This window comes from Neofelis nebulosa, chromosome 6, assembly GCF_028018385.1.
Source record: "Neofelis nebulosa isolate mNeoNeb1 chromosome 6, mNeoNeb1.pri, whole genome shotgun sequence".
In the NCBI taxonomy this organism is placed as follows: Eukaryota; Metazoa; Chordata; class Mammalia; order Carnivora; family Felidae; genus Neofelis; species Neofelis nebulosa.
The window spans coordinates 132,901,728-132,928,973 of record NC_080787.1 but is presented as its reverse complement, the minus strand read 5'-3'; the positions used below and the strand labels follow the sequence as shown (position 1 = coordinate 132,928,973).

The 27,246-nt window shown below is 39.3% G+C and overlaps 1 protein-coding gene and 1 long non-coding RNA gene across 2 annotated transcripts in view; one reads left to right on the top strand and one right to left on the bottom strand.

Annotated features, from left to right (window-relative positions):
• The window catches only part of AIG1 (androgen induced 1), a 319,775-nt gene that overhangs the window by 24,685 nt on the left and 267,844 nt on the right, over positions 1 to 27,246 (bottom strand). The gene's annotated exons all lie outside the window — the stretch shown is intronic.
• The window catches only part of LOC131514977 (uncharacterized), a 49,290-nt gene continuing 31,095 nt past the window's right edge, over positions 9,052 to 27,246 (top strand). The window contains exons 1-2 of the long non-coding RNA XR_009263369.1: positions 9,052 to 9,172; positions 10,169 to 10,256. This is a non-coding gene — a long non-coding RNA (uncharacterized LOC131514977). The remainder of the gene's footprint in view (positions 9,173 to 10,168; positions 10,257 to 27,246) is intronic.

The following is a 27,246-nucleotide window of genomic DNA, read 5'->3' as shown; positions in this document are numbered from 1 at the left end:
GTTAGCTGTGGGCTTTTCATAAATGGCTTTTATGATCTTTAAGTATGTTCCTTCTATCCCGACTTTCTCAAGGGTTTTTATTAAGAAAGGGTGCTGGATTTTGTCAAAGGCCTTTTCTGCATCGATTGACAGGATCATATGGTTCTTCTCTTTTTTTTTGTTAATGTGATGTATCACGTTGATCGATTTGCGAATGTTGAACCAGCCCTGCATCCCAGGAATGAATCCCACTTGATCATGGTGAATAATTCTTTTTATATGCTGTTGAATTCGATTTGCTAGTATCTTATTGAGAATTTTTGCATCCATATTCATCAGGGATATTGGCCTGTAGTTCTCTTTTTTTACTGGGTCTCTGTCTGGTTTAGGAATCAAAGTAATACTGGCTTCATAGAATGAGTCTGGAAGTTTTCCTTCCCTTCTATTTCTTGGAATAGCTTGAGAAGGATAGGTATTATCTCTGCTTTAAACGTCTGGTAGAACTCCCCTGGGAAGCCATCTGGTCCTGGACTCTTATTTGTTGGGAGATTTTTGATAACCGATTCAATTTCTTCGCTGGTTATGGGTCTGTTCAAGCTTTCTATTTCCTCCTGATTGAGTTTTGGAAGAGTGTGGGTGTTTAGGAATTTGTCCATTTCTTCCAGGTTGTCCAATTTGTTGGCATATAATTTTTCATAGTATTCCCTGATAATTGTTTGTATCTCTGAGGGATTGGTTGTAATAATTCCATTTTCATTCATGATTTTATCTATTTGGGTCATCTCCCTTTTCTTTTTGAGAAGCCTGGCTAGAGGTTTGTCAATTTTGTTTATTTTTTCAAAAAACCAACTCTTAGTTTCGTTGATCTGCTCTACAGTTTTTTTAGATTCTATATTGTTTATTTCTGCTCTGATCTTTATGATTTCTCTTCTTCTGCTGGGTTTAGGCTGCCTTTGCTGTTCTGCCTCTATTTCCTTTAGGTGTGCTGTTAGATTTTGTATTTGGGATTTTTCTTGTTTCTTGAGATAGGCCTGGATTGCAATGTATTTTCCTCTCAGGACTGCCTTCGCTGCGTCCCAAAGCGTTTGGATTGTTGTATTTTCATTTTCATTTGTTTCCATATATTTTTTAATTTCTTCTCTAATTGCCTGGTTGACCCACTCATTCGTTAGTAGGGTGTTCTTTAACCTCCATGCTTTTGGAGGTTTTCCAGACTTTTTCCTGTGGTTGATTTCAAGCTTCATAGCATTGTGGTCTGAAAGTATGCATGGTATAATTTCAATTCTTGTAAACTTATGAAGGGCTGTTTTGTGACCCAGTATATGATCTATCTTGGAGAATGTTCCATGTGCACTCGAGAAGAAAGTATATTCTGTTGCTTTGGGATGCAGAGTTCTAAATATATCTGTCAAGTCCATCTGATCCAATGTATCATTCAGGGCCCTTGTTTCTTTATTGACTGTGTGTCTAGATGATCTATCCATTTCTGTAAGTGGTGTGTTAAAGTCCCCTGCAATGACCACATTCTTATCAATAAGGTTGCTTATGTTTATGAGTAACTGTTTTATATATCTGGGGGCTCCGGTATTTGGCGCATAGACATTTATAATTGTTAGCTCTTCCTGATGGATAGACCCTGTAATTATTATATAATGCCCTTCTTCATCTCTTGTTACAGCCTTTAATTTAAAGTCTAGTTTGTCTGATATAAGTATGGCTACTCCAGCTTTCTTTTGGCTTCCAGTAGCATGATAAATAGTTCTCCATCCCCTCACTCTCAATCTAAAGGTGTCCTCAGATCTCAAATGAGTCTCTTGTAGACAGCAAATAGATGGGTCTTGTTTTTTTATCCATTCTGATACCCTATGTCTTTTGGTTGGTGCATTTAATCCATTTACATTCAGTGTTATTATAGAAAGATACGGGTTTAGAGTCATTGTGATGTCTGTATGTTTTATGCTTGTAGTGATGTCTCTGGTACTTTGTCTCACAGGATCCCCCTTAGGATCTCTTGTAGGGCTGGTTTCGTGGTGACAAATTCCTTCAGTTTTTGTTTGTTTGGGAAGACCTTTATCTCTCCTTCTATTCTAAATGACAGACTTGCTGGATAAAGGATTCTCGGCTGCATATTTTTTCTGTTTAGCACACTGAAGATATCGTGCCAAGCCTTTCTGGCCTGCCAAGTTTCAAAGGAGAGATCAGTCACGAGTCTTATAGGTCTCCCTTTATATGTGAGGGCATGTTTATCCCTTGCTGCTTTCAGAATTTTCTCTTTATCCTTGTATTTTGCCAGTTTCACTATGATATGTCGTGCAGAAGATCGATTCAAGTTACGTCTGAAGGGAGTTCTCTGTGCCTCTTGGATTTCAATGCCTTTTTCCTTCCCCAGTTCAGGGAAGTTCTCAGCTATAATTTCTTCAAGTACCCCTTCAGCACCTTTCCCTCTCTCTTCCTCCTCTGGAATACCAATTATGCGTATATTATTTCTTTTTAGTGTATCACTTAGTTCTCTAATTTTCCCCTCATACTCCTGGATTTTTTTATCTCTCTTTCTTTCAGCTTCCTCTTTCTCCATAACTTTATCTTCTAGTTCACCTATTCTCTCCTCTGCCTCTTCAATCCGAGCCGTCGTGGTTTCTATTTTGTTTTGCATTTCATTTAAAGCGTTTTTCAGCTCCTCGTGACTGTTCCTTAGTCCCTTGATCTCTGTGGCAAGAGATTCTCTGCTGTCCTGTATACTGTTTTCAAGCCCAGCGATTAATTTTATGACTATTATTCTAAATTCACTTTCTGTTATATTATTTAAATCCTTTTTGATCAGTTCATTAGCTGTTGTTATTTCCTGGAGATTCTTCTGAGGGGAATTCTTCCGTTTGGTCATTTTGGACAGTCCCTGGAGTGGTGAGGACCCGCAGGGCACTTCCCCCGTGCTGTGGTGTATAACTGGAGTTGGTGGGCGGGGCCGCAGTCCGACCTGATGTCTGCCCCCAGCCCACCGCTGGGGCCACAGTCAGACTGGTGTGTGCCTTCTCTTCCCCTCTCCTAGGGGCGGGATTCACTGTGGGGTGGTGTGGCCCGTCTGGTCTACTTGCACACTGCCAGGCTTGTGGTGCTGGGGAGCTGGCGTATTAGCTGGGGTGGGTAGGCAAGGTGCACGGGGGCGGGAGGGGCAGGCTTAGCTCGCTTCTCCTTAGGTGATCCACTTCAGGAGGGGCCCTGTGGCAGCGGGAGGGAGTCAGATCCGCTGCCGGAGGTTTGGCTCCGCAGAAGCACAGAGTTGGGTGTTTGCGCGGAGCGAGCAAGTTCCCTGGCAGGAACTGGTTCTCTTTGGGATTTTGGCTGGGGGATGGGCGGGGGAGATGGCGCTGGCGAGCGCCTTTGTTCCCCGCCAAGCTGAGCTCTGCCGTCCGGGGGCTCAGCAGCTCTCCCTCCCTTTGTCCTCCAGCCTTCCCGCTTTCTGAGCAGAGCTGTTAACTTCTGACCTCCCAGACGCTAAGTCGCGCTTGCTGTCGGAACACAGTCCATCCGGCCCCTCCGCTTTTGCCAGCCCGACTCGGGGGCTCTGCTTGGCCGGCGAGCCGCCCCTCCGCCCCGGCTCCCTCCCGCCAGTCTGTGGAGCGCGCACCGCCTCGCCGCCCTTCCTACCCTCTTCCGTGGGCCTCTCGTCTGCGCTTGGCTCCGGAGACTCCGTTCTGCTAATCCTCTGGCGGTTTTCTGGGTTCTTTAGGCAGGTGTAGGTGGAATCTAAGTGATCAGCAGGACGCGCGGTGAGCCCAGCGTCCTCCTACGCCGCCATCTTCCGGAACTCCTCCGCCCACATAGTTTTTAAGTCTTACTAGAATAAAGGGTTTGTGTCTTGTTCGTAGCTATATCTTGATTGCTTGCAACATTACCTGATATGTAGTAGGCACTCATTCAATATTTGTTAGATGGATTAATAAATAAACAGAGGGGCAAGTGTTGGGGAAGGTCATCAAAAAGATGTGACTGCTGGTTGACCCATAAGCTAGACCCAGGTGATCCATGGCTCCTCATTCCCTCCCCTGTCCTTGGGATGTGGGTTCAGCCTGCCTTTTCTGCTCCCAGAGGCTGCTCCAAGGACATGACCTTGAGATAATGATGTGGTATTGAGCACACCTGCACAGGATACTTGCCTAAACCCAGCAAAGGCCTTTCTCTGTCTCTGCAAACTATTAACATTTGGAAGGTGGGTACAGGGATCCATTCGTCTTGCTATCACCCAAGACAAGCTCCATCTGTAAGTTCCCTTTGCTTAGTAAAACTACTGCTTACCAACCTGGAGTGGCCTGCCTCTTTATTTTGGTCTCTCTCTGCCTTCTGAATGTGGGCTTCAATTTCAGATTATACCGGAGAAGCTCCCAGGAGAATTGCAAACCAACAGCAAGAGAAGCAAGAGACTGGATTTTCTCTCCTACTAGGTCATAACTTTCCAAATCTAGGGTGCTAGAATTTTCCAAGTGCATTTCGGTTTGGAGTTTTAATGAATTGCTATATTCAGTTTGCAGATTTACGTTGTTTTAAGCCACCATGTTTGTGGTAATGTGTTACAGCAGCCATAGCAAATACTCTGCCCTACTCAGTACTTTATGCTGCAGCAACCCCTGTCTGACCCTCACCACCAATCATGTGCTTTCCTGCTCTTGCTATTTTGCTGCCATCCCTGCCGCCTGGAATGTCCTCTCCCTTCCTTTCTTCCTCCAGTCAGCGTGGACATTCCCACTGACCTCCACACCTACATCAGCCTAGGAGGGGTTAAGTATCTTTTCCCAAACCACCGCAGCTAGTAAATGACAAAGCCAAAATTTAAGCATAGATGTATATATTAAAGCTATCATATGTATATATTTACTTCTGTCATGTAAATTATATGATAAATCATTCTCACATTATTGTCTTTGTTTCTTTTTTCTTTTCTTTCTTTCTTTCTTTCTTTCTTTCTTTCTTTCTTTCTTTCTTTCTTTCTTTCTTCTTTCTGTTTATTTATTTATTTTGAGAGGCTCCCCACTGTCAGCACAGAGCCTGACATGGGGCTCAATCTCACAAATCGTGAAGTCATGACCTGAGCCAAAATTAAGAGTCCAGTGCTTAACTGACTGAGCCACCCAGGTGCCCCATTATGTTATTTTATTTTTAAGAATGGTTTTAACTAAAATATAACCTTTTTCCTTTCCATATAAAAGACTGACTTTTGGGAGAAGAGATGACAATCGATGACAAATGTCACTTTTTAGAACTAAGAAAGAGATTTCATTTGTTATAAAATGTAAACTCAGAATACGTATTTAATAACAGTTTAATACAACTATATGAGGATGTTAGGGGAGGGAAAATGCCTATAGGTGAGGAATTGTAAGTGTGAGAGGCCTAATGCCTCATTACCATGGTAGGAAGTCAATAGAAAAAGTGGGAATATCAAGAAACAATGGTTAGGGACACCCTCTCTCTCAAAATCGATAAATAAGCTTAACAAAAAAGAAAAAAAAAGGTTAAAACCTGTGTTAGAAACATGGAGGTAGGTATCAGAAGATACAGGGAAAGGAGCTGAAAGTAGCCATTCGTGTAGCAGGGCTTGGGGATGGGGAGGGTTGGAGGCTGACAGTACACTTGACTTTCAATATTTAATTTGAGTATTGTCCTGATGCAAAATAAAATAAAACAAATGCATGCACATTGTAGATAACTTACAAAATAAAAATTAATATAGGAAGAATGAAGATTGTATCTGAAAATTTCACCACCCAAATTTAGCTATAATTAACATTTCAATCTGTTTTCCTCCAATAAATATTTTTGTTAAAAACTTGGGGCACCTGGGTGGCTCAGTCAGTTAAGCATCTAACTCTTGATTTCAGCTCAGGTCATGTTCTCATGGTGGTGAGAAGGAGCCCAGGGTCAGGCTCTGGGCTGGGTGCAGAGCCTGCTTAAGAGCCTCTCTATCCTTTTCCTGCTGCCCCTCTGGGCATGCTTTCTCTCTGTCTCTCTAATAAATAAATAAATAAATATATAAACAAACAAACAAATACCAGAACCCCCCCCAAAACAAAACTAAATATATTTATGTATATTCACATACCTCTCAAAAAAGATTCTTTTTAAAGGATACTTAATATAATAGGTATTATTTTATGTGATTATAACCTTTTCCTATTTTTTTTTTTTGCTTAATATTCAGTTGTATGGATATTGTGTAATTAGCTATTTTCCTATTGTTGGCATTTAACTTTTAAAATGTATTACTTCAAAAAATGTATTATTTCATTTAGTCATTATAATAATGTTATGAGTTACTTCTCATTATCGTCCTCTTTTTAATCAAAGGAACCTTGAAAAGATTACATAATGTGCTGTTATGGGCCGAGTATGTGCCCTCTCTTCATATGTTGAAGTACTAACCCCCAGCACCTCACAATGTGACTGTATTTAGAGACACAGCCTTTAACAAGGTAAGTAAGTTAAAGAGAGGTCATTAGGTGGATCCTAGCCCAGTATGACTGGTGTCTTTATAAGTAGAGGAAGTCAGGATATAGACAGGAAAACAAGGAAGACCATGTGAGGACAGAGAAAAAAAGAATGGTCATCAACAAGGCTTCCAATCCTGCCCACATTTTGATCTCTGACTTCTAGCCTCCAGAACTGTGAGAAAATCAATGTTTGTTGGTTACACCACTGGATCTGTGGTACGTTATTTTGGCAGCCCTAGCAAACCAATGCGTGTGCTATGGTCATGTCACCATTGAGGTCTAAATCTGGGTGCAAAATACAAGTCTTTTGAATCCATGCATGTATATACATGTGGATAAGCATTCAGCTTCTCTCATAGTCATGATCATTATTGTATGCAAGCTGATACTTTCATCTTTTCCCTTTGCTTTTATTTCTACTCTTCTCTCTACCTCTTCTTATAATGTTTCCAAGTTCTCCTTCTACTTCTTTACTTTGTTTTATTCTTTCCTTGGAAATGGTTGGGCACTTCTTTCCATAAACATTGGTTTTGGAATACTCACAGATCTATTCTTTGTGTCCTGACTTGCAAATCTGTAACCATCTTATGTTCGGTCTCCTCAATTTGTTCTTCAAGCCACATTATGGTTAAGAACATAATGCTACCCGAGTTCTTGGTTGCTATTTGACAGAGCAACAAACTCCACAGCATGATGTAGTCTGTAATATGAATTGAGATTTGATGTGATTAAAAAAAGAAAGAAAGAAAGAAAGAAAGAAAGAAAGAAAGAAAGAAAGAAAGAAAGAGAAAAAGAAAATAGTCTTTGGCCTCGGACATTTTCAACTCGTAACAATCATAATTTTTACCTAGTTTCTCCTTGTTATACTCTTTGGGCATTATTTTCTTCCCTTGCAAAATCCCACCTTCTTCTCCAGGATCTTATGATCAACAAAAATAAGTAACAGTCTTTCTTTGGAGCAATTCTTACCTTTATTTAAGCAGATGCTAAATAATTATAGACACACTTAGCATTTAAAGAGTGTGTTTCCTTTTAAGTCCTTAAAGCACATGTTCACATTCATGTTTCCCATGTAAAAACAAATTTCACACAGAAGAATCAAAGAGAACAATAAAATTTGAAAAACTCATATCCTGACTACTTCTGGTAAATAGAAATGGGACAGGTGTTTGCTTCATCCTCCTGGAATCAATATTTTATTCTAAAGAGAATGGAAGTCATTCTGGCTTAGAATCTTTAGAAATGAGGAGGGCTCTGAACTCTTCTTTCTTAAAGTGCAGATGTGAGTTACGTGCACACACCTTTGGCAGATGAGTTAACATTCAGAGATTAGTTGTGTCATGCATCTATTTTCCAGGCTCCAGATTAAAATATCTTGACAGTGACAATGAAAATTGATGATGAGGGTTGCTAGACACTGAAGATTTTTTTGGAGTTACTGTTCTTGTGTTCTGGAATCCACTTTCTTGAAAGTCTTCAAAAATTTGATGCCATCTCGTATATATTTCCCCAGCAGTTATTTATTGTTTTTAAGTTTATTTATTTAGAGAGAGAGAGAGAGAGCAGGCATGAGCAGGGGAGGGGCAGAGAGAGAGGGAGAGAGAATCCCAAGCAGGCTTCGCACTGCCAGTGCAGAGCACTATGCGTGGCTCTGTCTCACGAACCATGAGATCTTGATCTGAGCCAAAATCAAGAGTCGGATGCTCAAACAACTGAGCCAACCAGGTGCCCCTCCCCAGTAGTTCTTTCTAAATATGGATTTAAATGGTCTCAAGATCCCTTGAGACTCATTGAGCTGAATTCACCACCTACCTTGCAGGCCATCAGGTGGAGTTAACCATTAACCTCAGGAAGTGCCATGGTCCATGAAAATAGTAGTTAATGGAAAGCTTACCCAAAGTTGTTATAGGATCCTTTTACCTTTGTCTCAGATATTTTATTTTATTTTATTTTATTTTATTTTTTATTTTTTTTCAATATATGAAATTTATTGTCAAATCGGTTTCCATACAACGCCCAGTGCTCATCCCAAAATGTGCCCTCCTCAATACCCATCACCCACCCTGCCCTCCCTCCCACCCCCCATCAACCCTCAGTTTGTTCTCAGTTTTTAACAGTCTCTTATGCTTTGGCTCTCTCCCACTCTAACCTCTTTTTTTTTTTTTTCCTTCCCCTCCCCCATGGGTTTCTGTTAAGTTTCTCAGGATCCACATAAGAGTGAAAACATATGGTATCTGTCTTTCTCTGTATGGCTTATTTCACTTAGCATCACACTCTCCAGTTCCATCCACGTTGCTACAAAGGGCCATATTTCGTTCTTTCTCATTGCCATGTAGTACTCCATTGTGTATATAATCCACAATTTCTTTATCCATTCATCAGTTGATGGACATTTAGGCTCTTTCCATAATTTGGCTATTGTTGAGAGTGCTGCTATAAACATTGGGGTACAAGTGCCCCTATGCATCAGTACTCCTGTATCCCTTGGGTAAATTCCTAGCAGTGCTATTGCTGGGTCATAGGGTAGGTCTATTTTTAATTTTCTGAGGAACCTCCACACTGCTTTCCAGAGTGGCTGCACTCTCCTCAGATATTTTAAATGGGTTAGAATTAAGATGAAGAGTGTCTATAACATCTAGAGGATGGATCTGCAAAAGGACTAAAGAAGATGTCATTTCTTTCATTTTTCATTTGTATAATTTCTAAGAAAGGTAAGTCTCTGGAGATTCACTGATCTGTTCTAAAGAACTGTGATTGCAGTAATTTAAACCTCTTTAATCTGGAATTTGAGTTAAAAACCACCACCAAATTACAAGACTGCCAAATCTTCCTTCTTGTAATAGTGTAGACGAAATATAATCTCAACAGAGTTTTTCTCAGAACTCATCGGAATGCCTGGGGAGAGTAATATGAAGAATCCAAAATGAGTATGGGTGCATAAAATAATAAGCATGTTTTTATGTGTTTCAAGTCAGTTAAACATTTTCACTCCATGAGTGTGAAAGTAAGCGTTGGCCTGGAAAATACTGCTGGATTGTATTAGGACTGGTTTTTTTTCCCTGTAAAGGCATATATTTTTAAAAATTGCAATTTTATGGAGATACAGAGAATTGAAACTTGCATTGCAGTAAAATCTGAGCAATTGTATGATTAAACAGTTTCCTTCTTCCCTAGAGACATGTGAATAATAAAAATAGCCCTAGGATCATTTAATGTAACCTTTGTTCATTCAGACTTTCACTCAGCACTTTTTACTTGTGGTTGAGTTTGCTTTGTTAATGGATTATTTATGTGATCCCAATTTTACTCTCATCTTTAGATTCTGAGGATTATAATAACAATAACGCTTATGGAAGTATTTGTGAAATTTAAAGCAAACATCTCTCTCTCTTCTTAATTTTTTTGGACAGCACAAGTTTTAATATTTTTATATTTTTTCTCCTTGTTTTCTCCTTGTTTGCTGTCATTTTTATGACCTCAAGTCCATACTGTGGGTAAGATATAATTCAACATCCTCAGACATTCTCTTTATGTTCAGCTTCACATGAGTGTACCTAGTGGGGGGGATACAGATATATTTCAAGCCCTCCACTGCGTACCAGTTGGCCAAGCTTAGTTTTCTTCCATATGTTTCTGGTTTAATATTTTGAGTTTTCAGTGGGCAAAAAGTGTTGGTAATTCTCAAGGTTCTACATTTTCCTTTCTAGGCTGGTCCAATTTAGGAAGTGGAATCCTCTAGTGTCATAAGGGGAGAGGCAAAGCCTTCAATTCCTCCTATGTTACTGAAATCTCGAGGTAAAATATTACATATTGGCGTCTTTTTATTTCATGGATGTTGTCTTGTCTTCCCCATAACATTTGAACTTTTGAGGTTAGAACTGTGCCTCAGTTTATTTTGAATTCTTCTATCTGTGTCCTTAATAGGTGTTCAGTAAATACTTGCTTAAGTGAAATTAACTTTTAGTATTTGATGGGATGGCAATTACTAATGCCAAACAGTTTGGTATTTTCTTTTTTCTCCTCACACCACGAACTTTTTTTTCTTTTTAAATCTAAGTTAACATATAGTGTAATAATAATTTCAGGGATAGAATTTAGTGACTCATCACTTACACATAACACCTGGTGCTCATCCCAACAAGTGTCCTCCTTATTGCCCATCACCCATCTAGCCTTTCCCCCACCAAACATCCCACCAGCAACCCTCAGTTTGTTCTCTGTATTTAAGACAACTCTTATAGGTTGTCTCCCTCTCTGTTTTTTATATTATTTTTGTATATCTTACCGTATGTTCATCTGTTTTGTATCTTAAATCCCACATATGAGTGGAATCATATGATATTTGTCTTTCTCTGACTGACTTATTTAGCTTAGTACAATACACTCTAGTTCCATCCACATTGTTGCAAATGGCAAGATTTAATTCTTTTTGATTGCCAAGTAATACTCCATTGTGTGTGTGTGTGTGTGTGTGTGTGTGTGTGTGTGTGTGTGTATATATATATATATATATATACCACTTCTTTATCTGTTCATCAGTCCATGGACATTTGGGCTCTTTCCGTACTTTGGCAATTGTCAATAGTGCTGCTATAAACATTGGGGTGCATGTGCCCCTCCAAATCAGCTCTCCTGTGTCCTTTGGATAAATACCTAGCAATTGCTGGGTCCTAGGGTAGTTCTATTTGTAATTTATTCAGGAGTCTCCATCCTGTTTCCCAGAGTGGCTGCACCAGTTTCCATTCCCACCAGCCATGCAAATGGGTTTCTCTTTCTCTGCATCCTCGCCAACATCTGTCGTTGCCCGAGTTATTAATTTTAGCCATTCTGACAGGTGTGAGGTGGTATCTCATCGTGGTTTTGTTTTGAATTTCCCTGATGACAAGTGATGTTGAGCATTTTTTCATGTGTCTGTTAGCCATCTGGATGTCTTCTTTAGAAAAGTGTCTATTCATGTCTTCGGCCCATTTCTTCACTGGACTATTTGTTTTTTGGGTGTTGAGTTTGATAAGTTCTTTATAGATTTTGGATACTAACTGATGTATCATTTGCAAATATCTTCTCCCATTCTTTTTTTTTATTTTTTATTTTTTTATTTTTTATTTTTATTTTTATTTTTTTATTTTTTATTTTTTAATATATGAAATTTACTGTCAAATTGGTTTCCATACAACACCCAGTGCTCATCCCAAAAGGTGCCCTCCTCAATACCCATCACCCACCCTGCCCTCCCTCCCACCCCCCATCAACCCTCAGTTTGTTCTCAGTTTTTAACAGTCTCTTATGCTTTGGCTCTCTCCCACTCTAACCTCTTTTTTTTTTTTTTCCTTCCCCTCCCCCATGGGTTTCTGTTAAGTTTCTCAGGATCCACATAAGAGTGAAACCATATGGTATCTGTCTTTCTCTGTATGGCTTATTTCACTTAGCATCACACTCTCCAGTTCCATCCACGTTGCTACAAAAGGCCATATTTCATTTTTTCTCATTGCCACGTAGTATTCCATTGTGTATATAAACCACAATTTCTTTATCCATTCATCAGTTGATGGACATTTAGGCTCTTTCCATAATTTGGCTATTGTTGCTTCTCCCATTCTTTTGGTTGCCTTTTAGTTTTGCTGATTGTTTCCTCTGCTCTGCAGAAGTTTTTATCTTGATGAGGTCCCAATAGTTCATTTTTGCTTTTGTTTCCCTTGCTTCCAGAGACATGTCAAGTAAGAAGTTGCTGTGGCTGAGCTCAAAGAGGTTTTTGCCTGCCTTTTCCACTAGGATTTTGATGGCTGCCTGTCTTACGTTGAGGTCTTTCATCCATTTTGAGTTTATTTTTGTGTCTGGTGTAAGAAATTGATCCAGGTTCATTCTTCTGCATGTCGCTGTTCAGTTTTCCTAGCATCACTTGCTGAAGAGACTGTCTTTACACCATTGCATATTCTTTCCGGCTTTGTCAAAGATTAGTTGGCCATACGTTTGTGGGTCCATTTCTGGATTCTCTATTCTGTTCCATTGATCTATGTGTCTGTTTTTGTGCCATTACCATACTGTCTTGATGATTACAGCTTGTAATACAGCTTGAAGTTTGTAATTGTGATGCCTCCAGGTTTGGTTTTCTTTTTTAGGATTGCTTTGGCTATTCAGGGTCTTTTCTGGTTCCATAAAAATTTTAGGATTGTTTGTTCTAGCTCTGTGAAGAATGCTGGTGTTATTTTGATAGTTATTGCATTGAATATGTAGATTGCTCTGGGAAGTACTGACATTTTAACAATATTTGTTCTTCCAATCCATGAGCATGGAATGTTTTTCGATTTTTTAATGTTTTCTTCAATTCTTTTCATAAGCTTTCTATGGGTTTCAGTGTATAGGTTTTTCACCTCTTTGGTTAAGTTTATTCCTAGGTATTTTATGGTTTTTGGTGCAATTGTAAATGGGATTGATTCCTTGATTTCTCTTTTTGCTGCTTCATTATTGGTGCATAGAAATGCAACCTATTTCTGTACATTGATTTTATATCCTACGACTTAGCTGAATTCATGTATCAGTTCTAGCAGTTTTTTGGTGGAGGCTTTTGGGTTTTCCACATAGAGTATCATATCATCTGCGAAGAGTGAAAGTTTGGCTTCCTCCTTGCTGATTCGGATGCCTTTATTTCTTTGTGTTGTCTGATTGCCGATGTGAGGACTTCCAACCCATGATGTTGAATAACAGTGATGAGAGTGGACATCCTTGTCATGTTTCTGACCTTAGGGGGAAAAGCTCTCAGTTTTTCCCCATGGAGGATGATATTAGCAGTGGGTCTTTTGTATATGGCCTTTATGATCTTGAGGTATGATCGTTGTATCCCTGCTTTTTTGAGAGTTTTTAATCAAGAAAGGATGCTGTATTTTGTCAAATACTTTTTCAGCAGCTATTGAGAGGATCACATGGTTCTTATCCTTTCTTTTATTAACAAGCTGTTTGGTATTAAAATTAGTGTCCTTGGGTCATCTTGACAATCTGTATTTACCCAAAGCAATCCCTGAGCCTCAGTGCATTACTCCATTTGGTAAAGTAATTAATTCATTCAGTTATTCTCAAGCAATTCATTTTTAGTTTTCTTTCTTTTTTGAAGTTTATTTATTTTGAGAGAGAGAGAGCATGAGCAGTGGAGGGGCAGAGAAAGAGGGAGAGAGAGAATCCCAAGCAGACTCCACCCTGTCAGCCCACATCCCAACTTGGGGCTCCATCTCTTGAACTGTGAGACTATGACCTGAGCCAAGACCAAGAGTTGGGAAAAACAAATGAAAAAGAGAAAAAAGAGACAAACAGAAAAGTATCGTTCTAAATAGAGAACAAAATCATGGTTACCAGAGGGGAGGTGGCTAGGGGGTTGGGTGAAATAGATAAAGGGGATTAAAAGGATTCTTATCATGATGAGCACTGAAAAATGTGTAGAATTATTGAATCATTATATTGTACACCTGAAACTAATATAACATTGTGTGTTAATTATACTTGAATAAAAAAATAATCGAAAAAAAAAAAAAAAAGACCAAGAGTTGGGAGCTTAACTGACTGAGCCACTCACGTGCCCTTACTTTTAGTTTTCCTAATTCCAGTAGAACTCTGTATCTGCCTTATTTTCTTCATGCTCATATTTCTTCCTAACTTCTGTATCTTTGTATACTTCTGTATCTTCCTGTACTTCTCTATTCCAAAGTTCTCTAAGTTCCCAAACAGCTGAACTTTGACCTTCAGAGGGATTTGCCATCATTTCTCCAAAACAGTTGCTGGGTATTGTGTGCTCATTTGTCTGGAGTTTTTGACCACAATGAAGCCATGCATATTTGTTCTGGTTGCTTGGCTGCCCAGACCTACATGATTATTCTATTTCTTCCCATCTGAGTATACTTCCAGGTGTGGGGGGATTACATAAGTCTTCATGTGTATTCAGAGTAATCACTCCTGAACTTAATCTAACCAAAAAGGGGAAATTATCGGACATTCATGGGGTACCTCATGGAGGGGAAGAGGAGCTGTGTAGGCCAGGAGTCTGATTGGCTGGAGGGCTGTCAGGCCCAGAACCAGGGGTTCAGTAACCATCACATTCCTCTTGTCTTCCCCTTCCCACTTCTCTTTTCTCTTCTCTTTCTCTGGATTGGTTTAATTTTCTCCTACTTCTTACAGGCTTTCTACATGTAGTAAAAACATGTAAAAATATGGCTGGTTCATATTCACATCCTTCCAGTTCTAGAAATTAAAAATCAAGATGCTATTAAACAAACAAACAAACAAACAAACAAACAAAAAGTTAAGGTTTTTGCAGTAGGGGAGGTCAGTGAGGGAGCAGGAGTTGGTGGTGTAGAGAGAGATCTGATTAGAGAGAATAAATATAAAATAAAACTAGAGGCCAAAATGAGCTCTTTGGATATCCATCCCAGTGTTCAGTGCTTGTGGGTGAACATGGAGTCTGGTTTGCTGTTGCAGTGGGAGAGCAGCTGCTTCAGAATTCCAGGTTGCCTCTCCTTCCCCTGTGAGCATGGTCTCCATCACTTGATTCAAAAGGAAATTTAGGGTAAATGAACTCATCTTCTACATATATCCAAGTCTCTCTGTGTAGAAGTTTCTTCTGTCACCCTGTGCTTCTCTTTTGCTAAAAATTTTCACCTTTAAAAGGTACATATTCTCATTCCACTTATTAAAAAAATCTACTTACTTCTCAACTCTCTTCAGTCTGGTTTCTACCTTCATCACACCCTGAAATCATCTTGCCAACTTCACAATGATCTCTTAATGACTAATTTGTATGTTTCCTTCTCTAACTGGTCTTCCTTATCCTTTCTAAGGTTCAACACTGCTATTTACACATTTTCAAAACTCGTTCCTTCTTTGTCTTCCAGGATGCCACTTTCCTGTGGTTCTCTCTCTGTGTGTCTTTGCTGTATCCTTTTTTTTCTGTGTTTCCTATAAATGTTGGCATTGCTAAGAATCTTTTTAATTGTTTTCTTTTGATATTCTCTAGATTCCATTTGAATGAACTCGCCTTTACTCTTCTCTTACAATGATTTCCAAATATTTACTGTGAGGATATTTCTTGATCCTGATCTTTGGATCTGCTTTTCTAACAACCATTGGACAGCTCCATTTTTACAGTCTCTAAACCCCTAAAACTCAGCATGACACACATCAAGTTCTTTCTCTTTGTCTTTACCTTTTCCTTCTTTACTCTCTATCTGGTTCAATAATAACATCCTCCAACAATCAGCTGGGGCAGAGATGATGTTGTCTCTCAGTATCTGTTCTTCTATCCTTCCATAGTAATGCAATTTAATGGTTGTAGCTAGATTAATGACCACTCAGAATAAAGGTTACTTCTCCAATCTCCCTGTGGCTATATTTTAGCCAAAGGAATGCAAATAGATGAGTCATATGGTGGCTTTTGAAAACCCTTAAAATATTGCTAGCATCTTTCTTATGCCCTTATTTTCTTTGTGCCTTCCTCCATCCTGATGCCTGGAATGTGAATGTGATGACAGGCACTTGAGTAGCCATCTTGGACCACATGACTGAGAGCCACACATTGGGAACACTGAATGTGATGACAGGAGCTTGAGTGGCCATCTTGGACCACATGACTGAGAGCCACACGTTGGGAACACTGAATTATATGCGGGAAGGAGCCTGGCTCTCTGAGGGCTTCGTGGAGCAGAGCCGTTCATCCTACATTGGCAACTTCTGGATTTACGCACAAGAAATTAAGCATCAGTCTTCTCTAGCCTTTGCTATGTTTTGTCCTTGTTACTCATAGCCAAACCTAATTCTCACTGATGAATCAGCCAAACCCAAATCCTAGAGTAATGCTAGACTATTCCCTCCCTTCCAAGACCCATATCCAATCAGTCATCAAGTTCTATTGAATCTACTACTTTGGTATCTTTCTCTCTTCTCTTAAGCCTTATGTTTCCAATCATGGCCTGCAGTTTCATCCTTATCCAATATATGCTCCACACTGCCCCTGAAATGACCTTTGCAAAGAGACTAAATCCCTGATTAGCCTCCTGCAATGATTCCCACTGTCTACAGTTCTTAGTATGGAAAACACTTCATGATCATCACAGTTCATGTTCTTTCACTCTACCAAACTGGTGACTCTCCAAACTATGGTTCTGGACCATGCCACCCTATTACATATCGCTGTGCCTTTGCATGTGCTGATCCTATGATCTGGCATGCCCAGTCTTTTTTTCTTCCTCACCATTCATCTATATCCTTTATGGAGCATTTTCCTAATTCCCAAAGAGAGGAAGGGGACTGATAACTTCTCCCTTTGTGATAGGATGAACATTACATGTACATATGTGTTGCAGTTTTTACTCTGTCCCACAATTACCTGTTTATATGACTCTCTCTTTTAGACTATGTGCTCTTTGATGATAGAAACTGTATTTCTCTTTATTTTTAAAAAATTTTTTAATGTTTATTTATCTTTGAGAGACAGAGAGAGACACAGTGTGAGCGGGAGAAGGGCAGAGAGAGGGGGAGACACAGAATCCAAAGCAGGCTCCAGGCTCTGAGCTGTCAGCACAGAGCCCGACACGGGGCTTGAACCCATGAACTGCGAGATCATGACCTGAGCTGAAGTCGGATGCTTAACCTGACTGAGCTCTGTTTCCACCTTTGCACTCTATCTGTGTTAGTTCCTATTGCTGCTATAACAAATAAGCACAGGCTTAGTGGCTTCAAACAAAGCAAGTTTATTATCTTAGATTTCTGGAGATAAGAAGTCTTAAAATGTATTAGCTGCATTCTCTGGGGAGAATCTATTTCCTTGTCTTTTCCAGCTTCTAGAGGTTGCCCACATTTCTTGACTCCTGGCCCCCTTCCATCTTCAAAGACAGCAGTGATGGTCAAATCTTTCACACTGCATTACTCTGACTCTGACTCTCCTGCCCCACTTTTTCACTTATAAGGACCTTTGTGGTTATATTGGGCCCACCCAGAGAATTCAGGATAATATCCTTCTCTCTCTCCATCTGATTAGTGATCAATCTTAATTCTATTTGCAAACTTAATTCCCCTTTGCCACATGACAAGCATATTCAGAGGATCCAGGGATTAGGACATGGATGCTTTTCTACCTACCACCCCATGTCAAGTCTATCCTTACAACATTAGCCATCAAAATGGTCAATTAGAAACATTTTCAGATAACATCACAGCTCTGCTTGAAACCTGTCAACTTCTGCTCTCAGTTAAAGTCCTTATAATAGTATTTCTTATGCTTTACATTGTCTGACCCTCTTCATGCTCCCTGACCTCTGGCTTGCTCTACCCCAGCCAGCCGCAGACATACCAAGGACAATCTTGTCTCAGAGCCTTTTCCTCAGATAACTATATGGCTCACTCCCTGATTAGCTGCAGGAATCTGATCAATTCTCAATTTGTCAGTGACTTTCTGGACAAAATTATAAAGTAGCAACTCTCATTGCTCTGTCAATTCTTATTGCCTTATTCTGTTTTATTTTCTCTATGGTTCTTATCCTTATATTGCCTACTGTATATTTACTGCTGTCATTTCTAATTTTCTGTCTTACCTCTGTGAGCTAGGATAACAGTTGGATTTTTTTGTTGTTCACTGTTGTAGATCTAGTCCTTACAAAAGTGTCTGACACATAGGAAGATTCCAATGAATATTTACTGAATGAAATAACTGGATGCATGCATACACATATGAAGCACCATTGCTCTATCTGAAGCTGGAAGGGGTTTATGAGATGAAGGAAAATGGAAGGCCAGTGTTAAGTTGAGTGACTGGATTTATCACCATTTATTTATTATTAAAAAAATTTTTTTAATGTTTATTTTTGAGACAGAAAGAGACAGAGACAGAGCATGGGTGGGGGTGGGGAGGGGCAGAGAGAGAGGGAGACACAGAATCTGACGCAGGCTCCAGGCTCCAAGCTGTCAGCACAGAGCTCCATGCCTGGCTCGAACTCATGGACCATGAGATCATGACCGAGGTCAGATGCTTGATTGACTAAAATTAATTTTTAAAAGTGTTTATTTAGAGAGAGAGAAAGAGAAGGGGAGGGAGAGAGAGAGAGAGAGAGAGAGAGAGAGAGAGAGAGAGAGAACCCAAGCAGTCTCTGCATTGTCAGCACAGAGCCTGACACAGACTTGATCCCATGTACTGTGAGATCATAACCTGGACTGAAATCAAGAGCCAGACACTTAACTGACTGAGCCACCCAGGTGCCCCAATTACAAATTTATTTTTTAATAAAAAGCATTGTCTCATCTTTACCATTCAATGAAGAAGCCCATATCAGCCTCCAACGAGAATTCGTAAGTCACTGTGACTCATTTTTAAAGAGTTATAATAATTTGCTTTAAATATACTTCAGGACACATAGACCAATGGAATAGAATAGAAACCCCAGAACTAGACCCACAAAAGTATGGCCAACTAATCTTTGACAAAGCAGGAAAGAATATCCAATGGAAAAAAGACAGTCTCTTTAACAAATGGTGTTGGGAGAACTGGACAGCAACATGAAGAAGGATGAAACTAGACCACTTTCTCACACCATTCACAAAAATAAACTCAAAATGGATAAAGGACCTGAATGTGAGACAGGAAACCATCAAAACCCTAGAGGAGAAAGCAGGAAAAGACCTCTCTGACCTCAGCCGCAGCAATTTCTTACCTGACACATCTCCAAAGGCAAGGGAATTAAAAGCAAAAATGAACTATTGGGACTTCATGAAGATAAATAGCTTCTGCACAGCAAAGGAAACAATCAACAAAACTAAAAGGCAACCCACAGAATGGGGAAAGATATTTGCAAATTATATATCAGACAAAGGTTTAGTATCCAGAATCTATAAAGAACTCACCAAACTCCACACCCGAAAAACAAATAATCCAGTGAAGAAATGGGCAGAAAACATGAATAGACACTTCTCTAAAGAAGACATCCAGATGGCCAACAGGCACATGAAAAGATGCTCAACATCACTCCTCATCAGGGAAATACAAATCAAAACCACACTCAGATGTCACCTCACGCTGATCAGAGTGGCTAAAATGAACAAATCAGGAGACTATAGATGCTGGAGAGGATGTGGAGAAACGGGAACCCTCTTGCACTGCTGGTGGGAATGCGAACTGCTGCAACCACTCTGGAAAACAGTGTGGAGGTTCCTCAAAAAAGTAAAAATAGATCTACCCTATGACCCAGCAATAGCACTGCTAGGAATTTACCCAAGGGATACAGGAGTGCTGATGCATAGAGACACTTGTACCCCAATGTTTACAGCAGCACTCTCAACAATAGCCAAATTATGGAAAGAGCCTAAATGTCCATCAAGTGACGAGTAGATAAAGAAATTGTGGTTTATATACACAATGGAATACTACGTGGCAATGAGAAAGAATGAAATACGGCCTTTTGTAGCAACATGGATGGAACTGGAGAGTGTGATGCTAAGTGAAATAAGCCCTACAGAGAAAGGCAGATACCATATGTTTTCACTCTTATGTGGATCCTGAGAAACTTAACAGAAACCCATGGGGGAGGGGAAGGAAAAAAAAAAAAAAGAGGTTAGAGTGGGAGAGAGCCAAAGCATAAGAGACTCTTAAAAACTGAGAACAAAGTGAGGGTTGATGGGGGTGGGAGGGAGGGGAGGGTGGGTGAGGGGTACTGAGGAGGGCACCTTTTGGGATGAGCACTGGGTGTTGTATGAAAACCAATTTGACAATAAATTTCATATTAAAAAATTTTTAATAAATTAAAAAAATATATACTTCAGGAGCAGGAGAGATTGCCAGTAGCACAGCAGTCCCAGGGCAGATGCCGTGAGAGGCAGCACCTGGGGAGCCTATCCTAGCATGCTCTGGGAGCCTCCAAGCCAAGACCAAAAGAGGAACACATCTTAAGATTAACATATTTTGATTAATTAATTAAATTTAAACATTTCTCATTTGAAAACATGAAAATGCTTCCTGTTCACTTTCTTTCCAATTGTTTTCTTTCTGTTTCCTGGAAATGTTGGAAATAACACCCCTTATCAGCACATATATGTTCCTGACAGAAATCCTATGTTCTGCAAATGTTTAAGTGGTAAAACTTATAAGATGAAACAGACACACACACACACACACACACACACACACACACACACGAAAACAGTATATCCAGAAAATCTTAAATCTCAGAGTGAGTTTTCTGGGTACAATAGAATTCTCTAACTGTAGGCATAAGAAACCCATAAGGAACTCATAAATGCAGAGAACAAACTGAGGGTTGATGGTGCGTGGGTGGGAGAGGGGAAACTGAGTGATTGGCATTGAAGAGGGCATTTGTTGGGATGAGCACTGGATGTTATATGTAAGCGATGAATCACAGGAATCTACCCCCGAAACCAAGAGTACACTGTATACACTGTATGTTAGCTAACTGGACAATAAATTATATTTAAAAAAAAAAAGGAGAAGAAAGTAGCCCAAATTTCATGCAAAAAATATTCTGGTAATGATTGATGGCTCCTCCCTGAGGCAACTGAAGAACCCTGGTGCAGAAACTACCTTGTGCTTTTCTGTGCCCCAAATCATATGTCTGAACCTATTTCTTACTTCCATCCCATTCCAGAACGTTTGCCTTAGCTGTAAGATACTTTATATAGTTTTGAAATTTGAAAAAAAACCCTGAAAGAAACAAAGCCAAAAAAAAAGGCATCAGGTCCTTTTTTGGTCTGTGTTTATACTAACCAAACAAAGAAACAGCTAACGAAATTTCCTGTCCTTTAATGTTTATCCAGCATCGGTGTTTCAGATGTATTAATTTTATATATAACTTTCAGAGTGATGGATATGCTCACTCTCTTAACTGTGTCATAGTTTATGGTATATGCATATATCAAAACATCAAAATGTGCACTTTAAACATGTGTAATTTATTTTTTTTGCCAATTATACCTCAATAAAGGTATTTTTAGAAACTTAAAAATGCACACACACACACACACACACACACACACACACACACACACAGTTCTACCTTCTAAAGCTCCAATGCCCAATAAACTCCTGCAGCTATCTACATTAATTGAAATTAAAGAAAACTAGAATTTCAGTTCCTTAGTTGCCCTAGACACAGTTCAAGTGTTCAATAGTCACATGTGGCTGGTGGCCCCCATGCTGGACAGTGCAGACATAGAACATTGCCATCATTGCAGAAAGTTCTATTGGATAGCTTTGTTGTAAATAATTCCTCATTTGCTTATTCTTATTTCCATGCCTCACCTTACTGAATGCCTCTTATCAAAGCAGAGATCTCCTGCTTTCTGCCTCTGCATAGAAACTAGAGCAATTTTTCCAAAATGCAAATTTGCTTATCACTCTCCTGCTCAAAATCTACCTCCATCCCCCACCAGATGAAATCCAAACTCTTACAAGTAGAAACCGTGGAAAGACCTCCCTGTCCTCCTTTCCTGCCTTCTCCCTCTCCTTTGTTCTCTGTGCACTTGTTCTCTAGAAACATTGGTTCACCTTGATGAAGTCCCTATAGTTCATGTTTGCTTTTTTTTCCCTTGCCTTTGGTGACGTGTCTAGTAAGAAGTTGCTCCAGCTGAGGTCAAAGAGGTTGCTGCCTGTGTTCTCCTCTAGGATTTTGATAGTTTCCTGTCTCATATTTAGGTTTTCATCCATTTTGAATTTATTTTTGTGTATGGTGTAAGAAACTCGTCCAGTTTCATTCTTCTGCTTGTCACCATCCAGTTTTCTCAACACGATTTGTTGAAGAGATTGTATTTTTTCCACTGGATATTCTTTCCTGCTTTGTCAAAGATTACTTGACTACATAGTTGTCAGTCCATTTCTGGGTTTTCTATTCTGTTCCATTGATCTATGTGTCTGTTTTTGTGCCAGTACCATAGTGTCTTGATGATTACAGCTTTGTAATATAGCTTGAAATCCATAATTGTGATGCCTCCAATTTTTTTTTTTTCTTTTTCAGGATTGTTTTGGCTATTTGGGGTATTTTGTGGTTCCACACAAATTTTAAGATTGTTTGTTCTAGTTCTGTGAAGAATGCTGGGGCTATTTTATTAGGGATTGTATTAAGTGTATACATTGTTTTGGGTAGTATAGACATTTAAACGATGTTTATTCTTCCAGTTCATGAACATGGAATGCTTTTCCATTTCTTTGTGTCCTCTTCAATATCTTCCAGAAGTCTTCTGTAGTTTTCAGAGTACAGATCTCTTTTCTTAGAGATCTTAGGTTTTCTTAAGTTTCTTTATCTCTTTTCTTAGGTTATTCCTAGATATTTTATTGTTTTTGGTGCAATGGGATTGATTCCTTGATTTCTTTTTCTGCTGCTTTGTTATTGGTGTATAGGAACACAACAAATTTCTGCACATTGGTTTTATATCCTGCCACTTTGATGAATTCATGTATTAGATAAAAGGCTTCTGCACACCAAAGGAAATGATCAACAAAACTAAAATGCAGCCTACAGAATGGGAGAAGATAAAGGGTTAGTATCCAAAATCTATAAAGAATTTATCAAAATCAACACCCAAAAAACAAACAACCCAGCTAAGAAATGGGCAGGAGACACGAATAGACAGTTTTCCAAAGAAGACATCCAGATGGCTAACAGATGCTCAACATGACTCATCATCAGGGAAATACAAATCAAAACCATGATGAGATATCAGCTCAAACCTGTCAGAATGGCTAAAATTAACAACACAAGAAACAACAGGTGTTGGCAAGAATGTGGAGAAAGGTGAACTCTCTTGCACTGCTGGTGAGAATGCAAACTGGTGCAGCCACTCTGGAGAACAGTATGGAGGTTCCTCAAAAAACTAAAAACAGAACTGCCCTATGATCCAGCAATTATACCATTAGGTATTTACCCAAAGGATATGAAAACACTGATTTGAAGGAGTACATGGACCCCAATGTTTATAGCAGCATTATCAACAATAGCCAAACTCTGGAGAAAGCCCAAATGTCCACTGACTGATAAATGGATAAATAAGTCGTGGTATATATATATATGTAATGGAATATTACTCGGCCATCAAAAAGAATGAAATCTTGCCATTTTCTTTCTTTCTTTCTTTTTTTAATTTTTAACGTTTTATTTATTTTTGAGACAGGGAGAGACAGAGCATGAACAGGGGAGGGTCAGAGAGAGGGAGACACAGAGTCTGAAACAGGCTCCAGGCTCTGTGCTGTCAGCACAGAGCCCGACACGGGGCTCGAACCCACGGACTGCGAGATCATGACCTGAGCCGAAGTCGGCAGCTTAACCGACTGAGCCACCCAGGCGCCCCGAAATCTTGCCATTTTCAATGATGTAGATGGAGCTAGAATGTATTATGCCAAGTGAAATAGTCAATCAGAGAAAGACAAATACCATATGATTTAACTCATATGTAGAATTTAGGAAACAAAACAGATGAACATATGGGAAGGAGGGAAAAATACAAGAGAGGGGAACAAAGCACAAGAGACTCTTTTAAAAAAAATTAATGTTTATTTTGAGAGAGAGAGAGAGAGAAAGCAGGGAAGGGGCAGAGAGAGAGGGAGAGAGAAAATCCTAAGCAGTTTCTGTGTTGTCAGCACAGAGCCCGAAGGGGGGGGGGGGGGCTAGAACTCACGAACCGTGAGATCATGACCTGAGCTGAAATCAAAGTCAGAAGCTTAACTGACTGAGCAATCCAGGCACCTCGAAAGACTCAACATAGAGAACAAACTGAGGGTTGATGGAGGGAGGTGGGTGGGAGATGCGCTAGATGGGTGATGGGTATTAAGGAGGGCACTTGTGATGAGCACTAGGTGTTGTATATAAGTGATGAATTCTACTCCTGAAACCAATATTTCACTGTATATTAACAAACTAAAATTTAAATAAAAAATGTTCATAAAATAAAATGAAACAAAAACATGCAAACCCCCAAAATATTGGTTCATTCACCTCTTTTGTCCAGAAAGCTCTCTGCTTACATCTCTACCAGGTATATCTCTACCTGCTTAGATTTTTAGATTGAAAATCTGATCTTATCTGTGAATTCTTCCTACTCAGTTGGACAATTAAGTGGATACTATCTTTTGCCCCATAGCCTATTTATTTTAGAGATTTATTGAGATTTTCTTTGTGGGTTAATATATAGCCATTTCTATCAGTATCCTATGTGGACCTAAAAAAGAAGGTATAATATCTGATTATAGAGTAGGAAGTATGTATCTTTTATATCATCCTCATTGATGACATTTTGGAATACAGACTGTATTTTCTCTCTTCAGACCTAGTTTAAAATATAATATAACCATATTTTTAATGAAAGTTTTTTTAAGGCTTTAAACCTAAATTTCTTTGATTGTCGTAAGTTGTATATTTGAATCCCCTCAATTAGAGACAAAAAATTCAATATAGTTTTAGTCTCTCCTGTTCTTGACCAAGCACTTCACCATTTCTTAAACTCAGGTTTCAAGTCAGGTGATTATATAGGTATATGTGTGTGTGGAATATGTCTGCCTATCTATCTACCCATCTAATCTATCGTGGGTGGGGCCCTCATGAATGGGATAGTGCCCTGACAGGAAGAGACATGACAGCTTCCTCTCTCTGCCCCCTACTATATGATGATGCAATGAGAAGGTGGCCTTCTGTGAGCCAAGAAGAGGGCTCTGACCAGACACTGATCTGTCGGCACCTTAATCTTAGACTTCCCAGCTTCCAGAATATGATAAATAAATGTTTGTGGGTTAAGCCACCCAGTCTATGGTATTGGTTATAGCAGCCTGAGCTGACTAAAACAGTGTATTTATGTATAACACACACACACACACACACACACACACACACACACACACACACACAATAAACCTGGAATGCTGACACCTCTTTCCACCATTCCCCTTCCCTATTTGACTCCCAGAGCACTGGCAATTAGACCGTGGACTCTCTAGATCTTTAGGCATGAATTTGAAAGTGTCTTCTCAGGGTATTTGATAAATAAATAAATACCCACAGATAGTGAAATTGGACAGCATCAAACTGTCCAGATAAACAATGTGAAATGTTTGATGGACAGTCCATCCCACTTGCTTAAAGATCCCAATTGAGTTTTTAGTCTCCCTCTTTGAAACATGAATGGAGAACCAAGAACTCTCTCACTTCTGAGAATAGTCTCTAAAATAGAGTCACCCAAATAAGCAAGCAGCAAAACCAACCGTGGTAAGCAAAAATTATACAGAAAAAAAGGATATATTAAAAATGTTATCAATGGCATCAAGAAAGAAGTGAAGAGATTGCATCCAGAAAATAAGAACAGGATGTTATAAAATGGGAATATTCAGGAAACATAAAAAGAGGTTTTGGAAATTAAAAACACATTAGCAGTTGAAAAACTCAAATGAAGGATTAGAAAAGAAAATAAGGAAATTTCTAAAAAAGCAGAGCCAAAAAGCAAGACATAAAGGATTAGAGGGAAGACTGAAGAATTAAGAAGACTGGTTCGGGTTACCTAGTATCTGAATAACAGGATCTTCAGACAAAAAGAACAGAGAAAAGTGAAGGAAAGAAATTAACAATAAATAATTCAAGATATTTCCTAGGCTTGAAAGACACAGGTCTCTTAGTTAAAAGGGGTTTGAAAAGAATCTCTGTCCAACAATATAAATGAAAATGATACATCCCAATGCATATCATCATGGAATTTAGTAATGTTGGGGATGAAAAGAAGATTCTACAAACAGAGAATCTCTGATATGTATCAGACACATTCAAAATATCAGGAGTCAGAATGATTTTTGACTTCTCAAAGCAACACTGAGGCTAAATGATATAAAGCCAGAAGATAACAGGATTCTGAAGGAAAATACTTTCTGACCCAGAATTCTATGCTGGCTCAAACTATTCACTGACCTGTGAAGATAAAATAAGTTTTCTGCTTTCAGACAAACAAGATCTCAGAAAATTTCCATTTATCATTCCTTAGGATGCTACTAGGAAATATACCAAGTACAGAATGAGAACAAACCAAAAACGAAGAACCATGAGATATGGTAGAACAAAAAGCAGATCCATCACTGAAGAAAGATGGGAGGAATCTTGGTACGCCAGGCAAGGGGGCAGCCAGTGTGATTCAGGAGACAGGCATGTTGAGTGGCCATCACCATGCCACTTCTGGCCATTGTCTATATGTTTAACCTGACAATGCCAGAGTGTCCCTGCATGAATTCTGATCTGTACTAGGCTTGTCTAAACCATGTACTGATGAGTTCCTTCTTTTCCTTCCGTCAGCTGAGGATTCTTATTCCTCTACTTTGACTTACTTCTGAGGTACAGAGATTGGCTATGATAGAAGCAGAGAATACAGAGCAACCCCAGTGTCTGTCTACACTAGATCTCTGCCAGATGCCCTGAGTATGGAGAGCCTCATTTTTCCAGAGCCACATGGTCTTGCTTGCTGAAAGCCACATAAGGGCCTCTTATAATTGCTCAAGGAAACTGACGCCTATGACCTAGAATGTTGAGCTTTCTTTTTACACTGCAGTGTAATTGGCTTTTTCATTACACAGATACGTTTGTGCTTTCTGCTGCTCTTTTTTTTTCTTAATCAGATTTTTAATATGTTAACATGTTAAATTATTAACAATTAAATATTTGTTTGATGGAAAAAGATTGTTTGCATCCTTGGGTCTAGATTAGTCCTTGTGGGCAAAATGAGTGGGGGACATGGTTATATGGGAGTATCGGAAAGGTGGCCTTGACCTGTGGATGATTAGACTGAA